The sequence below is a fragment of the Hemiscyllium ocellatum genome, chromosome 37, assembly GCF_020745735.1.
Source record: "Hemiscyllium ocellatum isolate sHemOce1 chromosome 37, sHemOce1.pat.X.cur, whole genome shotgun sequence".
Taxonomy (NCBI): domain Eukaryota; kingdom Metazoa; phylum Chordata; class Chondrichthyes; order Orectolobiformes; family Hemiscylliidae; genus Hemiscyllium; species Hemiscyllium ocellatum.
This window is the reverse complement of record NC_083437.1, coordinates 16,771,201-16,789,563: the sequence shown is the minus strand read 5'-3', so window position 1 is coordinate 16,789,563 and position 18,363 is coordinate 16,771,201.

The following is an 18,363-nucleotide window of genomic DNA, read 5'->3' as shown; positions in this document are numbered from 1 at the left end:
AAAGTAAAAGGGGAGAGAACACAGCAGACAGCAGAATTCACCAGGGCTTACCAGTGGGTTAAATGCAGAATTATCCATTGGGAGATCAAAGGAACACGGCCATGTCTCAGAGTTCAGTCAGTCAAATCAGGTTAATGTAGCATCAGGTGCTGTGGGCAATCCTGACACACTGCAGGAGACAAGTCTCAGGTTGTCACCGACCAACCATCCAAAAATCAGACTTGTAAAAAAACTGCCTACCTCTGGTACATGAATTATAGAAGTGGGCCATAAAGGGTTAAGATTTTTAGGAATGTGGTGCAGCGCAGAGAATGTCTATTTCTTAGTCCCAAAGCAGGGTTTGAACCCAGGTTAAGACAACGAGAGTGAACACAGACTGTGGGCTTTCTTTTGTTGTCCAAATTACCTCCACAAGGCAACCCACTCATTCCAGATATCAATCTAGAAACCCACTCTGACAGTTCCCAATGCATTTGCCGCCATCTTTAAGTAAGGAGACTAAAATCCCAGGATAACCACTAAAACATTGGGATTTAGCATTTTCACTCTTGACCCAACACCTACAAAGATTTTAAACTGTAATTACCCTTACCTTCCTGTCTATACAGATAAACTCTTCCGTTTCTTTCGAAGTTTATTATTTGTGTGTATGCATTTGATGTCACATTTTCTTACATTGCTCAGGTTTGATAGATAGATAGTTTCTCTTCATTTTGATTTACTAACTGAGCTTTAATTGAAGTGTGAGAGCCGTGGGCTAAAAGAAAACGCAATTTTAAACATTTGTTATCGACCGAGAGGCTTTTAAAAGTCACCGTTCCTCACCTGGTCGTAACAATGTGGGTGAGTGCTCAATCTGGTTTAGGACTGAGCAAACTATATTTAGAATATGGCTTATTAAAATCATTCTCAGACAAGTTCCATCTAGAAAGCTGTCCTCTCTGATTACACCTTTGTAAATCATCTCGGAATGCTTTGTGATGTTAAACATGCTGTGTAGGTCACAGTTGTTGGAGAGGTCGAAAGAACTCTGGGGACTTCAGTATTTCCCTCGACCCAAGCCTGGCTTCTGTGCCAATGATGGAATGTAAATCCTGCTCAAAGTTGGCGCAGAATCTGTTTGTGTATATGGGAAGGTGTATCCCTGTTATTGATGCCCATTCCCCTCTGTGCCAAAAATCAACAGCACAGCTGTGTGGTGGCAGATGCCAGTTCGAATGAGCAACATATGGAGTGCACCTGAAGCTGGAGAAACTCCATATTGTCCACATCTGTGGGAGGGTGGAATAAAGAGAATATTGAGGCCCCAGTAACTAGTTGTTTTTCCATGAACTCGATATAGCAGGTACCACTCCAACCGTACAGACAGCCTGCTTCTGCACGCGCACACACACACACACACACAGTCGACCAATGCACAGTGCTATAAATACTTCAAAAAAACCTCAAAAACACAAAAGGTACAGCAACTTTGTGAACATCAGAAAATCCATATAATTTGAATAGTGACTCTTTACCAGAAGTGAGAGATGAGAATGACCAAGTCTGTTCAGCAGTTGTAATTCTCTCTTTATGTCTCTCCTATGACCGAGTGCTATGCGATCTGTACAGAGCCCTGCCTCACTAGAAGTTGCACGCCTCAGCAAAACTTTGTTTTCAGAAAAGAAGTGCCTTTTGTCACTTTTGTTCAATACGGCCTCAGCTGAATCTGCAGCTCATGAATTTACGAGTTTTATAAGTATAGCAAAATCATGCAACAAATCTCACAAATAGCTACATGTACCACATGCTGTCTAAACACTGTAATGAAAGTGCCAGTTACACTCACAATAATAATTCTTGGAAGTATCCTCAATAGCCAGCAGTAAATGCAATTGAATCAAGGAGCTCTCTCACTGTTTACAGTACCATCAAAACCCCTCAGTTTGATTCCTGGCCAAGATCTTTTTTTGCCAGCACTTAAATTCTTTATAGTATTACTCCATGGCTTAAACTTTCTGTTAATTCATTCACACCTCGTTTTATGAGTATTTTGGAAATTGAAGAAATATTGATATTGCAACAATAAATCACCAGTGAAATGGGTTGTAATTTGGTGCTGGTGGGATGCTGGACTGTCTTGTTTGATGAAATATGGAAAATGTCCAGAATAAGTAATTTCCCAATGGCTTGGAGGGTGAATGCACTACTCTGCCTGGTATTGAGCTGTACAGATCTAAACTAGTCTTGAGCTGTGATATGTTCGTTCATTTCATCCAAGGGACTACAAAGACCCTCTATTGGCCAGGGAGGTAAACCTCAGTCAGAGTCTCTGCCTCATTGCAGTCCAATATGCTTCTCCCAAAGGAGAACACATGTGGTCTATGTCCTATAACCCACTACTGTTCTCTGGGTAAGCATAAAGGTTTGACTCAAGTATGGAAGGTTGCTGGGAGAGGATGTGACAACAAGAGAAATTTTGATTTGGTGCATTTAACACAGAAAAATGGATATGGTCTGTCAGTAATCAGCAGGTTCAGTTCCTTAAAGGGGAAAAACTGAGACAACACATAATATTGAGAAGATATAGCCCCCATATGCTCTGTGGAGGAAATTACAGAAATCAAATCAAGTGCAGTAGTACTGCTGTAATTGAGCCCATCGATAAATCCAAGATGATATATTATTTACCACCTCCACTCCCCAGTTGGTCCCACTACAGTAGAAATCCTCAGATACCAAGTGGCCATTCCTTCGACTGTAAGCACGATGCCTCTGTGGTTAGCATGCTGCCTGACAGTGCCAAGGATCTGGGTTTGATTCTACCCTTGGGTGACTATTTGTGTGGAGTTCGCACATTCTCCCTGCGTCTGTGTGGGTTTCCTCTGGGTGCTGTGGTTTTCTTCCACAGTCCAAAGATGTGAAGATTAGGTGGATTGGCCATGTGAAATTGCCCATAGTGTTCATGGATATAGGGGCTAGGTGGATTAGCCATGGGAAATGCAGGGTTACACAGACAGAGTTTGGAGGTGGGTCTGGGTGAGATGCTGTTTGGAGGGTTGGTGCAGACTCAATGGGCTGAATGCCCTGCTTCCACATTGTAGGGATTCTATAAGAATGCAAGCAAGGAGCCTGCTCGTCTCTGGGACAGTGTCCACAGACATGTGCTTTGAGCGAGGGTATGGTTTAGGACAGACAGACACATACATTGTCATTCCTGATGAAGAGCTTTTGCCTGAAACGTCGATTTACCTGCTCCTCGGATGCTGCCTGACCTGCTGTGCTTTTCCAGCACCACTCTAAGCTTGACTCTAATGTCCAGCATCTGCAGTACCCATTTCTGCCTATACACACTCACACACTCCTTGTTCCCTAGTACATGGTTGCAGTTAGGTAATTTAGCACATACCAGGAATGGCACTGCCACGACCCTGCAGTGTCTCATTTCTGCTTTCGGCTATGCTGTTGCTGGTGCACCAAGTGAGTTTGATTTACAGTTTGTTTATGAGATACTATACAGTTCTCACATCACCTTGTCAGTTTTGTGTCTAGTTGACTGGAGATTGTAGCAGAATACCTAACCCCCATGCAGATCCTGACACGCTGTATTATTCGTGAGTATCACTTGTCAACAAGTACTTGGAGTAAATAGCTGCTGAAAGCTGTTAATTCTACAAATTGTAAAATTGCTGAAATTCTTCCATCCACCTGGAAACCCAGAGTGTTCAGTACATACTGTCACAACAATGTCAAATAATGCTAACATTTTCTACTTAATAACCCCAAAGAATGCAAGCAACAGCAAGCACAGGGAATTTGTCGAAAATCCACCTTTTTAATCTGTCTCTATGAAGCTGTACTTTTGCTGGATTGCCAGCTGGTTTTCAGGATTCGTAGCTTCAGCCCACGCAAATTTCCTTGATTAACGCCGTCATAAACTGTAGTTTCCTGGCATCTCTGAAGGCTGTTGACTGTGTGGTTGGTAACTTGACTGGAAACCTCTTGAGACCCAAGTTCCAGAGCTGATTTTGAAATAAACTTGCTCATTGGGGGGGGGGGCGGTGTTGGGGGGGAGGGGGGCCATGGTGGTTCAGTGGTTAGCACTGCTGCCTCACAGCGCTAGGGACCTGGGTTCGATTCCAACCTTGACCGACTATCTGTGTGGAGTTTGCACATTCTCCCCATGTCTGTGTGGGTTTCCTCCAGGTGCTCTGATTACCTCCTACAATACAAAGCTGTGCAGGTCAGATGAATTGGCTGTGCGAAATTGCCCATGGTGTTAGGGTATTGGTTGGGAGAAATGGGTCTGGGTGGGTGGCTCTTCAGAGGGTCAGTGTGGACTTGTTGGGCCAAATGGCCTGTTTCCACACTGTAGGGAATCTAATTGTTGGAATGGGCCAAATTTTTGCAGCAGTCCTCCAGAAGCTTTGAGAGCAGAGGTGAGGTATGCCATCTCGTTTGTCCGCCCACCTTTCCTGAAGATGTAGACGACTTCTGACATTCCATTGCATTGGCATTGGCAGACATCTTGTCAACTTTATCAATATGAACCTGTAAAATGAGTGTCAGTAGGCCACTCAACCAGTGAGTGTATCACACCAGGTCTGATCAGATACAACGCTGACACCTCATGCAATCATAGAGATGGACAGCATGGAAACAGACCCTTCGGTCTGCCGACCAGATATCCCAACCCAATTGAGTCCCACCTGTCAGCACCTGGCCCAAATCCCTCCCAACCCTACCTAATCATATACCCATCCAACTGCCTTTTAAATGTTGCAATTGTACCAGCCCCCACCACTTTCTCTGCAGCTCATTCCATACACATATCTCGCTCTACATGAAAGAATTGTCCCTTAGGTCATTTTTATATCTTTCCCCTCTCACCCTAAACCTATGCCGTCTAGTTCTGGACTCTCCCATCCCCAGGGAAAAGACTTAATCTATTTATCCTATCCATGCCCCTCATGATTTTGTAAACCTCTATCAGGTCACCCCTCAGTCTCTGACGCTCCAGGGAAAACAGCCCCGGCCTGTTCAGCCTCTCCCCATAGCTCAAATCCTCCAACCCTGGCAACATTCTTGTAAATCTTTTCTGAACCCTTTCAAGTTTCACAACATCTTTCCGATAAGAAGGAGACCAGAATTGCACACAATACTCAAACAGTGGCCTAACCAATGTCCTGTACAGCCGCAACATGATCTCCCAACTCCTGTACTCAATATTCTGACCAACAAAGGAAAGCATAACAAACACCTTCTTCACTATCCTATCTATCTGCGACTCCACTTTCAAGGAGCTATGAACCTGCACTCCAAGGTCTCTTTGTAGCCATACACTCAGATGACAAACAGCATGAATTCGACTGGGACAACACCACTATTATAGGGCAAGCCAAACAGAGAACAGCCAGGGAATTCCTAGAGGCATGGCACTCATCCACAATTTCTATCAACAGACACATCGACCTAGACCCTATATACTGGCCACTGCAGCGGACAGCAACTGACAACCAGAAGCGGCAGATTCAAACCAGTATAAATGCCGGAGGAATCAGCACAGGAGTGCTTCACAGGAGGCTCCCAAGCACTGAGGATGTCACCTAGAAAGGGGACGAAACGTTTGCAACAAAAACTCCCAGCTCGGCGAACAGAACCACAACAACGAGCACCAAAGCTACAAATCTTCTCACAAACTTTGAATAGACAGTTGCACAAGGGTAGGATTGAATCCAGGTCCCTGATGCTCTGAGGCAGCAGTGATAACCACTCAGCCACCGTGTCACTGAAAGAAGACCCCCAACAAAAACAGTACAGTGATTTGCACAGGCAAGTACATAGAACGTAGATGCTGGCCAGATAAGGAAATGTTAACAGTGGTTACTAAAAGCTGAGTTGACAAATGCATTTTGAGGAGTCCATTTTAATGAAGGATTAATAAAAGTTGGCAAAATGAAGGAGCTCCAGAAGATAATCTTTAAACAGCTTAAGACTTTTCTGCCATTGGAGAAAGGGATACAGAATAGATGAGAGTCAGAGGAGGAGACTAGATGGGTGAGGAAGTCACAGAATTGGAGGAATTAAAAATAAAGACCAAGATTTTGGGTTTGAGGTTTTGGGATAGGTTACATGTCTGCTTTCTCAACACATCGTGCCTCCAGTGTGTCCACTGATGAGTGAGTTACTGTAATGTGACTTCTGTTTGAAGTTAGGACCTTAGGTCATTGTCCATTTTACTTTGTCCTGAACTGGAATTTAACCCAATGCTGTTGGCAGTATGCTGAACCACGCACTAACCATCCAGCCAAATGAGCTACCCAATGAGTATTAGGAACAAATGTGATTTATTCAGACTGGTTAATTGGTCGCCATTACTAAATTTCTCCAATTAGGAAGACTAGGAAGACAAATGGTCCCATTTATAACTTTTTAAAATCAGTATTTCTATCGGCTGATGCTTTCTATTAGGTTGGGTTAAACATTGATATATAACTGCGCTAAATGCACCTTTACTACCTTCCAGTCAATTCTCAAAGCAGTTCCAAGAACAACAATATTATAGCTTATTCTAAGAATCTTGTGCATTGCTATATCTGATTCAACATAAACATTCTCAATGTGCTGTGCCAGTTAGTTCCCACAACGTGTACCGTTGGAAGGTGAAAGAAAGGTCTACCAAGAAAAGCTTCATGTTCTTTTAAGGATAATATTTACTCCTGAAAATAAGTTATAGTAAAGGAGAAAGTGACCATTCCTTTAGCAACCAATGTTGTGCTTGTTATAAATGGTGAAATAATGTGTACCACCTACAAGGGGTGGTAATGGCCTAGTGGTATTATCACTACTAATCCAGAGACTCTGCTTATTTTCCCGGTGAGGTGGGTTTGAATCTGACCACGGCACACAGTGAAATCTGGAATTACAAGTCAAATAATAACCGTGAACCCATTGTTGATTGTCAGGAAAACAAATCTGGTTCATGAATTCCCCTCATGGAAGGAAGCTGATGTTCCTACCTGGTCTGGCCTACGTGACCCCAGACCTGCAGCAATGCAGTTGGCTCTTAAATGGCCTCTGGGCAGTTAGAGATGTGCAATAAATGCTGGCCTGGCCTGTGATGCACACATCCTGTGAATTTAAAAAATGATCAGCAAGAAAACACCAAAGATCCTTCAACAGCTCCTTCCAAGTTCAAAACCTCTACTGCTCAAAAGGACAAGGGCAGTAGATGTATAGATACACAGCCACCTGCAAGTTGCCCTCCAGGTCACACACTCCAACCCGACTTGGAGAAATATGGTTGCTGCAACACTTGTGCTGAATCATGATGCTGGAATTCCCTTCCTGACAGCTCTGTTTGTGCATACACTGCTACCATTTAAAAAGGTGATTCACCATCACATTCTCAAGGGCAGTTAGGGATGTATAATAGACATTGGCCCTGTCATGTCTCAAGAACAAATACCAGATATATTTGTGTAAAAATCAAGTTCCTAATGCTCAAGTGTTAGTCCAGAAGTAGGATTCCAATTTTACATGAGCAAATGTTTGGCGGAGTTAACGGTCACCCCACTCCCATCTTCATGTTGACACATCAGACATAAGTAATAACATTCATGAAGACAGACATTATTTTACACACAGTGAATTCATCAGATTTATCAAGTTCATGAAAAACAACAGCCACACAAACCAAAGCACAGAATTCTGCTCAGCTGTTATGAAGTACAGAAATGTACTGTTTCAGCAGTACCATGTGCTCTATTTGTGTATTCAAATTCATTAAAATCAGCCTTTCCATCGCCATCAGAACTAAGTGGCTAATCCCAATCTCCTTTTAGAATGGCATTCTATAGATCGTTAGCATCAATATAATCATCAAACATATTGCCATTGACCATATCCTTCCACAAATGGTTATTCTTGTGCCAAGACGTGCTATGGATACCCCTCATTTCTTGAACGATTTGAGGACAATCTCAATTCCAATGGGCACTTTGATTATCCAGCATTTGATTTTCCGAATTTTGGATTATCCAGCAAGATCGCAATGCCCTGATGCTTGGCTAAACTATGTTATCCGGCATTCGATTATCTAGAATTTGATTAACTGAACAAAATACTCCCCACCCGTGTCCTTCGGATAATCGTGGTTCCTCTGTACTCGCATTCATGCAGGATTACTAACCTTGAAGTCCATCTGCCTCCTCCCTGGTGGAATCTTCTTTCCTCTGATCATCGAGTCATTCCACAATGTTCTTGGGTGATCCTTGAAGAGCTTGTTTAGAGAGACATCCAATGCAGCAATCTCTACAATATTGCTTCTTGTGACCTAACGTCAGCAATAACATTATCAACAAGGTGTGATCTGAATGAATCCAGAGGATAAAATGCTTTATTTATATAATCTTCTTGATCCAGAACTCTAGACATTTCTCAGATGTATTTCTAAGCCTCCTTCATCCATTCATATTCTCATGTGTTTGTGGACAGCTACTCCTTTTGGGAATTGCAGCTTTGGAATTTCTTTTTCTCTTGAATATCACAATTGGCTTATATTTTGTCCCATCTGACAGATACAACAGCACAGTGATGAACTGACAATTTTTATGGCCAGTTGTCTTCACTTAACACTGTTTCGCCTCTAACGTTTCTCATCATTTCAGTGGTTGCCATGTCAAAATTCAGGGAATCTCATCCGTCTTCCCAATTAAAGTCAACCTGTATCTATTGTTTGGTCTGCTTTTACCATAATCTACTGGAATTCAGTAAAGTCTGTCATTAAGATGCTGTGAACTTTTGATCTACTGTTGCAGAACAAAGTTGTTTCTCTGCATAAATGTTAGTACATTCTCCCCGTGTCTGCGTTGGTTTTCTCTTGGTGCTCCGGTTTCCTCCCACAGTCCAAAAGTGTGCAGGTTAGGTGAATTGGCCATGCTAAATTGTCCGTAGTGTTAGGTAAAAGGAGTAAATGTAGGGAAATGGGTCTAGGTGGGTTGCGCTTCGGTGGGTCGGTGAGGACTTGTTGGACCGAAGGGCCTGTTTCCACACAGTAAGTAATCTAATCTAATCTAAAAAAAAATCAGGGCTGGTGTTAAACTCAGCAATGTTCTGCTTTTTTGTTTGTTTCAGGTCAAAGACATGGATAGATCCAAAGGAAACTGAGCTTCCACTTTGGTGATTCTCATTGACATATTTTACACCTGCCAACTATGGCGACATGCCAGGCTTTTGCTGTTTGCACATTTAGTCTTAAACCTGCCTTAGCTGTGCAGAAATCTTACTCCAGTCTCGAATGTTCTTCCCCAATATCTTGAATTCCCTGGCTGCTGAACAACTGCTTGTCTGACGTAGAGTCTTACAGCATGGAAACAGTCCCTTCAGTCCAGCTTGTCCAATTTTCCCAAACTAAACCAGTCCTACTTGCCTGTGTTTGGACCATATCCCTCTAAACCTTTCCTATTCGTGTACCTATCCACATGTCTTTTACATGTTGTAATTGTATCTGCATCTACCACTTCCTCTGGCATTACATATACAAACCACTGTCCAGGTGAAAAAGTTGACCCTTGGATCCATTTTATATATCTCTCCTCTTAACTGTAAAAATATGCCCCTTAGTTTTGAACTCTTCCACCCCAGGGAAAAGACCTTTGCTATTCACTTTATCTATGCCCGTAATGATTTTAATTGACCTGTATAATGGCACCTTTCGACTTCCTGCATTCCAGTGATAAAAGTCCCAATCTATCCAGACTGTCTTATAACTCAAATCCTCCTGCCCCAGCAACATTCTGGTAGATGTGATCTATATGGACTTCAGTCAGGCATTCGACAAGGTTCCCCTTGGGAGACTGATTAGCAAGGTTAGATCTCTGGAATACAGGGGGAACTAGCCATTTGGATACTGAATTGGCTCAAAGGTAGAAGACAGAGGGTAATGGTGGAGGATTGTTTTTCAGACTGGAGGCCTGTGACCAGTGGAGTGCCACAAGGATCGGTGCTGGGCCCTCTACTTTTTGTCATTTACGTAAATGATTTAGATGCAAGCATAAGAGATAAAGTTAGTAAGTTTGCAGATGACGCCAAAATTGGAGATGTAGTGAACAGCGAAGAGGGTTACCTCAGATTACAACACGATCTTGACCAGATGGGCCAATGAGCTGAGAAGTGGCAGATGGAGTTTAATTCAGATAAATGTGAGGTGCTGCATTTTGGGAAAGCAAATCTTAGCATGACTTATATGCTCAATGGTAAGGTCCTAGGGAGTGTTGCTGAACAAAGAGACCTTGGAGTGCAGGTTCATAGCTCCTTGAAAGTAGAGTCGCAGGTAAATAGGATAGTGAAGAAGGTGTTTGGTATGCTTTCCTTTATTGATCAGAGTATTGAGCACAGGAGTTGGGAGGTCATGTTGCAGCTGTACAGGACTTTGGTTAGGCCACTGTTGGAATATTGCGTGCAATTCTGGTCTCCTTCCTATCAGAAAGATGTTGTGAAACTTGAAAGTGTTCAGAAAATGTTTACAAGGATGTTGCCAGGGTTGGAGAATTTGAGCTATAGGGAGAGGTTGTATAGGCTAGGGCTGTTTTCCCTGGGATGTTGGAGGCTGAAGGGTGACCTTATAGAGGTTTACAAAATTATGAGGGGCATGCATAAGGTAAACAAGCAAAGTCTTTTCCCTGGGGTCGGGGAGTCCAGAACTAGACGGCATAGGTTTAGGGTGAGAGGGGAAAGATATAAAAGAGACCTAAGGGACAAGGTTTTCACGCAGAGGGTGGTACGTGTATGGAATGAGCTGCAGAGGAAGTGGTGGAGGCTGGTACAATTGCAACATTTAAGAGGCATTTGGATGGGTATATGAATAAGAATTGTTTGGAGGGATCTGGGCCTGGTGCTGGCAGGTGGGACTAGTTTGGGTTGGGATATCTGGTCGGCATGGACGGGTTGGACCGAAGGGTCTGTTCCAATGCTGCACATCTCTATGACTCTATGACTCTATGACTTTAAATCTTTTCTGAATCCTCTCTAATTTAATATTCTTCTTATAGCAGGGTCACTAGAACTATACACTGTACTCCAAAAGTGACTTTAGTAAAGTCTTGTACAACCTCAATATGATGTCCCAACTCCTATAGTCAGTGGTGTGAAGAATGAAGGCAAGCGTACTGAATGCCTTCTTAACCACCGTCTACCTGTGAGACAACTTTCAAAAAACTATGTGCCTGAGCTCCTAGGTCTTTCTGTTCGACAATAGTCCCCAGGGCCCTACCATTAACTGTAGAAGCCCTGCTATTGTTCATTTTACCAAAATGCAATACCTCACATTTATCCAAATTAAACTCCATCAGCCACTCCTCAGCCTATTGGCCCAATTGATCAATGATTCCTTTGTAATCTTAGATAACCTTCTTCACTGTTGACTTTACCACCAATTTTGGTGTCATCCTCAAACTTCCCAACTGTGTCTCCTAAATTCCCATCCAAATTGTTTCTTTAAATTACAAGCTAAAGTGGATCCAGTACAAATTCGTGTGAAACACCAGTGATCACAGACCATCCATCACCACCCTCTGTTCCCTCCCATCATACCAATTTTGTATCCAGTTGGCAAGCTCTCCCTGAATCCTATGTGATCTACTTTTACTAATCAGTTTACCATGAGGAACCTTGTCAAAGGCTTTACTAAGGTCTATGTAGACAATGTCTACCGCCCTGCCCTTATCAATCTGGGCACTTAGCGGGTGTGGAAGGTTTGAGTTACAAAGGAAAGCTGATGGGCTGAGACTTCTTCCACTCTATTGGGAGGCGATCTCATAGAAGTTTATAAAATCATGAGGGGTATAGATAGATTAATGGTAGTTGTCTTTTCCCTTGGATGGGGGAAGTTCAAGATTAGAGGACACATTTTTAAGGTGTGAGAAGAAATAGTTTAAAAAAGGCACGAGGGGTAATTTTTTTTATACAGAGGGTGGTTTGCATGTAGAATGAACTTCCTAAGGAAGTGGTAGATGTGGGTATAATTACAATGTTTAAACGACGTTTGCTAAGTACATGAATAGGAAAGGGTTGGAGGGATATGGGCCAGGAGCAGGCAGGTGGGACTAACTAATTTGGGATTATGTTCTGCATGATGTGGTTGGACCAAAGGGTCTGTTTCCGTGCTCTCTGACTCTGTGTGTATACCGTCCTGCCTTGATATGATGTTGCCATTTTAGAGTGTGGGATCATTGGCAATTTCTTGGTATCACATGTTGGCATAAGTGGAAGCACGAGTTGAGCAGGTACCTTTGCTGCTATTCTGTGACTTGGGTTGCAACAGGCTACGTTTACTTTAGCAACAACTGGTAAGTATAACGAGCTTGGATTTTTTTTGCCTAAAATTTGGGATTCAACTTATGCATGACGTATATGAGAAATAATTGATAATTTGGCCGAATGTTGGGAGTTGGCCTTTACATAAGCTTGACCACTCCACAAGCATATACAGCAATAAAATAAAACCCACCCTCCAGGTAAAAGCTTATTAAGCTTATAGGTCAGATGCTCCAGAGTTTGATGCTGGTTTCTCTGACCTCAGCTAAGAATTCAGTCAGGGATATAGCCGGGGAATTAATAATGGAAAAGAATAATATAATAGGTTAGTTGAACTGGTATTTTACAGTAGTCTTCACTATTACATTCACATAATATCCCAAGATGTTGCCAGGATTGGAAGATTTGAGCTATAGGCAGAAGTTGAATAGGCATTTTCCCTGGAGCATTGGAGGTTGAGGGGTGACCTTATAGAGGAGGGCATAGGTTTAAGGTGAGAGGGGAAAGATGTAAAAGAGACCTAAGGGGCAACGTTTTCACACAGAGGGTGGTACGTGTCTGGAATGAACTGCCAGAGGAAGTGGTGGAGGGTGGTAAAATTACAGCATTTACAAGGCATCTGGAGGGGTATATGAACAGGAAGGATTTGGAGGGATATGGGCTGGGTGTTGGCAAATGGGACTAGATTGTGTTGAGATATCTGGTCAACATGGATGAATTGGACTGAAGGGTCCGTTTCTGTGCTTTACATCTCTATGAGTGAGCAATCTAGGAAAATTGCAATCATCAAGGAAGTGGTAAGGAGCAAAGTGCTGGAGGCTGTGTGCTAACAAATCCCCCAGATCTTGAGCAACTTCATCTTAGAGTATTAAAAAAAAACTAGTGAGATAGTTGGGTTTAATTTTCCAAAATTCCTGAGGTCTGTGGAAAGTTCTATTAGATTTGAAAATAAAGAATAAGGTCCTGCATTCAAAAAGGGGGAGAGATAGAAGGCAGGGAACTACAAACCAGTTAGCTTAATATGTGCCATAGGGAAAATGGTAGAAGCTATTGTTAAAAACATAATTGCAGAATACTTAGGGAAGTTCAATGTAGTTACGCAGAGTCAACATGGCTTTGTGAAAGGGAAATCATGTTTAAGTAATTTACTGGAATCTTTTGAAGAGGTACAGTGCCCATGTACTGTGGATAAAGGGATATACTGTACTTAGATTTCCAGAAGGCATTTCATAAGATACCACATCAAAAATTGTCGTGGAATTGAAAGGTTTATGGCAGTGTGCAACATATTGGCATGGATAGAAGACTGACAGTTTAAAAGGTTACAGAGAGCAGGCCACAAATGGATCATTTTCAGGTTGTAATTGTGGCCATTTCATAACAAAGCATATGTGGCAGTCGCTGGAGCGTGTGTAGAAACTGCATAACCTCTTGCACAAGGTGTACCTGGGCCAGTCAGTTCAGATCCTGAGTGCTGATGTCCATTGAAGATTTAATGAGGTAAGGCCTTGCTGAACAGAAAACTGGCACAGCTGGCCCAACAATGGCATGCCAGCTATCTCCCAGTAGCAGAATCCTCCAAGCCAGCTGAGGATGGTCAAGAGCAGAATAGTAGCTTGCAGGAGCTGCGTCACCCTCAGCTTCCCCAGTGACGACAGCTCAACTTGCAGAGCTGCAATCACAAGAAGATCCCCCAACAAGTCTCTGCTTGGCATGGCCACCTGATCAAACCCATTGCCCTCTGCCCTCATGAAAACCTCACCCATATGGAAGCTGATGACATCTGTGATCTCTGTCAGGAGGGCGTGAGTGATAATATAAACACATTAACAATTCTGATGCTATGGAGGTCAGCAGCAGAGCTCTGAAGTGATCCTACGGCAAATACAAGATAGAAGTCCATTCGGTCCATCATGTCTGCACAATCCCTCTGAAGAGCATTCCACCCCACCTCCACCCTATCCCCATAATGCAACATTTACCATGTGCCACTGTGCTGCTCTAAGAGGTGGTCATTAAGGAGGGCACATATGTCTATCAGACAGCTCTCCAGATACAGTCTCCTCCTGCACTCAGTAGGTCTGCCTATTGTGTTGTGCCCATGCTGTGCGTGTTCTTGAGTCGTCCTCCTTGGCATCGATTCATCAGATCCACCCTCTTGCTGCCTTGTGATCATCAGTGTGCTGGACTTCCATCCATTTCCAGTGGCAGCCTTCCTGCCTTGTGATAGATTTCTGCAATGGCTTGATGCCTGATTATTGACAGATGTTGTCACAGCCTCTGGGCTGTATCCGATGTCACCCACGCCCCCCTATTCCTTCCTCTTCCATTGTGCAACTCCATCACCTTCCCTGGAGTTTTCTTGTTTACTTTATTACAAAGCTATGCCAATTTGCAACCTGTCCAAATCTTTTCAAAATGCCTCCTTTGCCATTCAGTGACATGGTGGTGCTGCCATGATTTTTTAAGAAGTCATTCATGAAACGTGGGCGTCACTATCTGTCCCACATTCATTGTCCCTTCCTTATTATCCGTGGTTGTTTCTCCTGATTGTTGTTTGCACTTGTGTGAATGCAGGATGAGGCAAAGGTCACAACTGGCAATGTTGACTTGCATAGCTGAATAGCCTCCTGACCCCTGAAAGATGGCCTCATAAAGGAAGAACAACCATTGAGCAAATTGTCAGGCATCAGTCAATTGAGACAGCGGTAGGAGTTATGTACAAGTGATCCAGGGCCAGAATTAATGATACAGAGACAAATCCCACCAGTTGGAGATGGCGAAGCTAAATTCATGAAATTATCCTGATGATGATCTTAGTATTGATGATCATTCAACAATCAGACTGTCATAAAAGCTTCTCTGATTCAGTGATGTCCTTTAGGGAAAGAAAATCTATTACCCTCAAATGTCATCCTCTCTGTCACTCCATACCCAAAGCAAAATGGTTGTCTCTTTCCAGCTGCCCTCCGAAATGACCTTGCAATTCACTCAATTGTATATAATATGGACAATAGATGTCAGCCTTTCTAGCAGTGCTGACTCCCCATGGATGACAACAGTCAGCTTTTATGGGATATCTTAATCAACAAATTTGCCCTTTCAGAATAGAAAGTGCAATATAGCAGGGAGATTGTTCAGTTTAGTGATCTCATTAACAAGTATTTTATGGAACTTTTACACAATGAACCTGATCACAGACATATTTTTGCTCAAACACATGTTATCTTCACATCCTCACAGATTACCTTTTCCTCACAAATATTGTGTCATAGCCTTTCAATAGACCACCGAACACTATCTGAGCCTCCATCTGCTGCTCTGAAAGTGACTATCTTCCTATTTAGAACCCTGTCATAACAAGTTCTTGATGGATTGCCCTGGTGACAGTCTCTGGGGTTTGGTGACAAGGTAATAGAGATTCCTACTGTCAAACAGCCCCTATGTTGTCAGCAGGACCTGTGTTCAACAGTGTGACTGGCAGCCCTCCACATCTGTGCTTCCAGGTTCAGTACTTGAGCCATCTTGTCTTCCTTGGCAAATAAACCTCTATTTTTGGCTTGCTGTACTATTGACTACATGTGAAATAATGGTAAAAACAGCAGAAATCTCCGAGGAAAGGGTTGAAGTCAATGATTTGTACCTCATTATAAAGCTCTCCATTATATATCTCTTTTATGAGGCTATTAGATTTGGCTTACAACATTTTGAGCTTTTATATTTTATATACAGAGTGCTAAATGGCAGTCAGTCATACACACTCAATGAAATTTGAAAAATGCTTAGCTCAAGAGGCCCAGTTATAGGAACTCAATAACTCTCATTTCCTTGTTATTACTCTTAGTCCTGTGTCCAACAGCAAGCATCGTTATTTTGGAACATGTGTATATGTGCGCGAGGATTGCGTTTCCATAGTGTCTTATTACCTTTCTCAGAAACATCTCGAAGGACTTTATGAAAGGTAACTCTGCCAACTCTAGCTGTATGTGTTATTGAGGGATTCATTGTATGGCGTACTATGATCCTAAGGGTATGTTAGTCCCTCCAAACACATGGCTGCACACTCCTGCATTGGTCGCCTCATACATCAAACTTCGTGGCGATACACCTTCTCCTGCAAATTGGAAAACAGTTTTCCCCACCTGAATGGGCTACTCCTGACTGTCAGCTGAGCAGCCAATATTTTTATCCATTAATAAAGAGTTCAAAGGAAATGAAAAGAATACCTTTTGTCTAATTTCGCATCTGGCATTTCTCTTCAATTGTTTGTAGCATTACCTCAGAGATTAGCCTTAGGGTTTACAGGGTACCAATCAGGCAAGTACCTAAGGGCTCTGAGGCTGAGCATAGAACTGCTACTTCCACTTCAGATATTAAAACTGTGCACACTCTGCATTCATTCGGGGACTTTAATGTTTTGTCGCTCAGCTACTTACAACATTCACTTGTTGAAACATCACTTTATACATGTTTCAAAACTGAAGTGAGTTGACTTTGGGTCAAGAATATCACCATTATTTGTGACATCAATCTTTAGGGTGCTTTATGACTACAGCCTGTGCTTGGAAAAGTGTATTAAAATCCCTGGAATTAGGTATATTATTGGAGTACTCTACTGTGAATCAGGAGCGACAGCTTTTAATTGCAACTCTACTTCCTATAGATTATTTCGGAGTTTAGCAACAGCACAAGAGGTTCTCTAACTTTTAATGTCATTTTAAAAGAAAATATTCACAGCACATATCGAATGTGCTGCAAATTCAAAGGTTCCTGCTTGCATTTTCAATACATGTAATATTTAGTCATTGCAGCTGGATGCAATGTGTAAGCCACAGTCCTTTCTCTTGAATGTCATAGAATCCCTACAGTGGAAGCACGCCATTCAGCCCATTGAGTCCACTGATCCCTCAAAGAGCATCCTACCTAGACCCAACCCTCCACTATCCAGGCTAACCTACCTAGCCTGCACACTATGGGCAATTTATCATGGCCAATGCACCTAACCTGTACATCTTTGGACTGTGAGAGGAAACCGGAGCACCTGGAGGACAGCTGCACCGACACAGTGAGAATGTGCAAAATCCTCACAGACCATCACCAAGGCTGGTGTCAAATTCAGGTCCCTGGTGCTGTGAGGCAGCAGTGCTAACCACTGAGCCACTGTGCTGTCCCAACATGATGGTGTAAATCATCAGCAGACAGCATAAAAAGGTACTGGAGGGTTCAACTAGATATCATGGTTTCTGGTCCAGATATGATATGATGGTACCCCTGAGCATACTCAACGGGGTGAATCCTTTCTTTTTGGCTTAGTCTAAGTTGGGTTGAGTTTTTTTGGAGGGTTTCTTGCCAGGAAGCCTAATGGGCTTCATCTCCTGTTTGCAAACTCACCTCATTAATGCTCCACAATGCTCCTTTAGTGTTTCTCACCTTTGATTTCTGTTCCATCTTACCACCTGTCATTCCCACAACAACACACCATTCAGCAGCTATGTGCCTGAAGACTGGCATCCCTTGCGCCTGCACCATCTTTAACATGCCACAGTTCTGCTAGACAAGCATTGATATAGTGAATCCATCCTGCACATTGATGGGCAAGTCCACATGATGTTGGAGAAGAGATAAGTAGCACCCCAGATCTCCAACAGGGGGGGTTAAGCTCTGGTTTGACAGGGAGGTACAATCAAGAGATGTCCTTTTCCCACAGAACTTCTAGAGGAGGCCATGCCACCTGACCCTGTCAATCTGGTCTGAGGCTACCACCCATATCAGCGCCATCTCCAAGATGCGCTTGGACAGCCAGCAATGCAGAAAGAAGGCTCATGACCTTTCCTGTCCCACCACACACAGTGTGATGTTTGTGTCTCTTCTACCTTGCACTTGCTCCACTTGAGCCCACTGCACACACATCTCACTCAGGCTCATGCCCCACACACCCTCACTGCAACACATTCTCTCTCCCCACTCTTCCCCCTCAACGTCCCACACCACTAACTGAGCATGCCCTCTGTGCTGCCTCCTCAGTCTTCCTCACCATCTTGACCCCACATGCACCAGCACGAAGAGCCA